This window comes from Morone saxatilis, unplaced genomic scaffold (assembly GCF_004916995.1).
Source record: "Morone saxatilis isolate NCDOM2014 unplaced genomic scaffold, NCSU_SB_2.0 Contig10, whole genome shotgun sequence".
NCBI lineage: Eukaryota > Metazoa > Chordata > Actinopteri > Moronidae > Morone > Morone saxatilis.
The window spans coordinates 17,760,845-17,764,393 of record NW_023339652.1 but is presented as its reverse complement, the minus strand read 5'-3'; the positions used below and the strand labels follow the sequence as shown (position 1 = coordinate 17,764,393).

Sequence of the window (3,549 nt, the reverse complement as noted above, 5' to 3'; positions counted from 1 at the left end):
CAAGGTTTATTTTGAAAGTGTAACCAGACAGATATTTGTTAGTCCTAACTTGACTGTGGAATGAGCAAATGTTGAAAATGTGACACTGCCACTTTGGACCGGCGTGTGTATTACATACTGGGTTGGCAAATTCATTAATAAGTCTGGTGTGCAGAATGATCACAAACTAAAATGGGAAGGGGGTGGAATACTCAGGGCCCAGCCCTCATCTTTGCCCCTGGGCTCTTTGGTGGGTTAATGTGGCCCTGGCAGCAAAACTTTAGAATTTCAAATCTGATATGCCACTGATACGACAAATAGATCCATCAAGGGAATTGATGACTGAAAAACATGAAAAAATTAGGACTAACAAAGAGGGATTGATCAACGATTTGTGAGGCTTTCACTGTGTTCTCAATCTTGACTGTTTGACACTGATTGTGTTCCAAAGCCAATCAGCTAAAATGTGCCTTTTTAATGACGCAGCCAACGGGAAGCACTGGGTGCATCTTTTGTTCAGATGGGTAGAGTGAAGTGAGATGAATGACAAGGAGATAGAAGGGACGTCTGTCATTCATTCAAAGGAAAACGCTACCGCAGCAAGATACACAGTAGCACTCAGAAAGGAGAGAGTGTAGGAGAGCTGGGAATCATTATCTGAGGAAGCTGAGAGAGACGGAAGAGCAGATGGAAATGGAAAAAGGGGACGATGAGAACTGAGAAAAAGCTCAGTATTGTGGTTGGAGAGGCAGAGTGAGAAAAGAGGGAGGGAGCTGGAGGAAGAGTATATGAAAGCTAGTTGTATTAATGGCAAAGTAAAAAGCCGTCTGCGAATAAATTACCCGGTCTCCCCCTGGGATTACTAATGTAATTATTTGAACGAGGGTTCTCATTAGAATGTGCAGAGGTGTGGAAGACCTGCAGAACAAAATGGGAGACAGAGACAGAGTGGCGAGGGTTTAGCTACTGGAAATTAACTCGCTGCTCTGGGCTCTATAATTGATACGAGACACAGATGCCTTTGATGGGAACAAAAGAGAAGAACTGGGATGAGAAAAGTTTCCTCTCCGCCTCTAATTTTTTTCCCCCTCTAGAACAAGAAGGGAGAGACAAAAGGGAAGAGCGAGGATGGAAATAAGGGAGCATGATCCACTGGTCACAGATAAGGTTTTATTCAATCGGTGAATAATCTCTTAGAACCAGCAGAATCCTTAATGGTTTTAAGAAAGAAAGGTACTTTATACATTTTTAGAGTTGTCTCCAGGAGCAACACAGTCACATTTTGCAGCTGTTGGGTCTTCATTTTCTTGTTTTACAGTTTAAAAAATGTAAAAGTCCCCAACAACAATGGCAAAATACATTACCATATGAACACTTTCATTCCAAAATGCCATATATCCATTTAGAAAATGTCCTGAAGCCCATAACCACCCAGTACTGTTGAGATATAGAGGATCTAGCCAGTAAAAATGTTACCAAGGACACTAACAATCCTTTAAAAAGTACAACCAGTTTACGTTCAAGTTTTAAATGTCAATCATTCTGCCTGCGTAGGCGTCCCATTTTTTTTCAAACAGTACATATCTCATTTTGAAACAAAACTCTTCATATGCAGATTGTCTGAGTAGCAGAAGTCATTAACTCCTTTAAGCATGCCTCAAGAAATAACTCAAGAAATAGTACAGCACTTTTTGGGGGGAAAAAACAGGAAACACATAACACAGCTATTGAAAGCGGAAGAGCATCAAAGTGAGACATCTAAATGAGGACTGGAACTGGCGGAGAGTTGAACAGACAGCTTTTCATGAAACTTAGAGATGAAAGTTCCTCCCATCTTTTGGTTTTAAATAGTTCCCTTTATTCCTTTCTTGGAACATTTTCTGTCGTGGGCATTAATTACGTTTCTGTTTTAATTCAAACTAAAACACAAACACAAACATTCAGACTATTACTGCTAAGCCTGATCTCAAATCTCTCCACTTGAAGCCTAAAATCCTGCTTCTTTGAAGGGGATCGTAATGATATATTGAGAGAACCATTACTTGTCCTTCTGATCCAACAAAACCAATTAGTGGAGTGGGACTTGCTACAGAGGAAATGGTGCAACTGTTTGTTATAAACAATTAAGGTGTTGAGCAAAAATAGTTTGTAGCTGCTTGACAAAAGAAACTTTAATATACTGTCAATTCTCAAACACCTTCTAGTGGCTGAAAGGGCATAACCGCTCCCTCTCCTAGTATGCTTTTAATGTGAAACCTCTTCAAGAAGTGTTCAATTCCATCAACAGTATGTCAACTTAACAGTAATCAAACTCAGAGCAGCACAGCAATATATGACATGACTGACTTCACCTCTTTTAGCCTTTTTTACTAAACAGTCTTTGTTTGTTTATTATTATTATTATTATTATTATTTGAATACTGTCACTTTCTATGGTCTTTTTCCTGAGTTTGCCTCAAAATATTCATTATTAGCCATCAAATGTAAATCCCCTTTACCTACTCTGCACATGGGTCAATATTAGCCAGTTGTGGTCAGTAAACCCTCCATTGTCTTTGGTAATTTAACAAGCAATATCTCCTAAATAGTTTTAGTACTTCTTGGTGAAGCCTGACACATGCCATGTTTATAAAAATGCTGCAGATACGTGATGTTGATTATCCATCAATGTTGTTGGAAAGTTAGCTGTGATTTATTGCAGTTTTATCCAGATTGTATTTATAAGCCGTGTTTCCACCCAAATGTGTCGCAAATTTTAAAAGAATTTCAAGACAAAATAAAATGTGAACGAAAGCTTGTTTCCATCCACTACTGTTATGCGATTATTAGTAGTTGGTTCACAAGATAAGTAGTAGGTGGCGCCAGTTATCAAAAAGGAGGGTGAAAGACAACGCATGAAAGAGAAATGTCAGATTTCTCCATCAGATCTGTGTGCAGCGATCATGGCTATGTTATAGAGCAACGGGAGTGACAAGGAGTCTGTCGGAGCAGCAACGGCTCATTAGTCACGTGAGTTAAATGTTCACTGCGTCACAACTTATTTAAAAAGTGTTTCCATGTACCAGTAAGTGAATGAACTCTTTTTTTTAAAAAGGCAAAAACTGGCTCAAGTGAGCTTAAAAACTTTTTTGCAAAGTTGAGAAAGTTTGCGTTTAATTTTGTTGAACCTTTTCTAACGCTGTACTTCAGAACGCACATAAAATGACTGATGGAGCTATAGACTGTAAAGGTTTATCACAATCATCCAGGTCAGTGCTTCTCAAACTTTTTTAACCACGTACCGCCTCAGAAAATATTATATAATATTATAATATGTAATATTACAGGAAATGCAAAACTTCACATCACATTTCAGCAATCGTAAAGTTTAAGTACTTTCATACAAAGTTTTCTAGTATTGTGATAGAATGTTTTTTGGAGTGTGGATCTCTCCCTTCTAAGCCAATCTAATACGTGTGGAGATGCATGGTCTATGATATAATTCAGAGACAATGCATTTTAATATTTCCATACGAAATTTTGTAGTGTTGTGATAGTGTTATAGTATTGTGTTTATTGCTTTTCCAATAG

The 3,549-nt window shown here is 38.2% G+C and overlaps 1 protein-coding gene across 1 annotated transcript in view; it reads left to right on the top strand.

Annotated features, from left to right (window-relative positions):
* LOC118342602 (EF-hand calcium-binding domain-containing protein 6-like) overlaps window positions 1-3,549 on the top strand; it is a 27,630-nt gene that overhangs the window by 19,060 nt on the left and 5,021 nt on the right.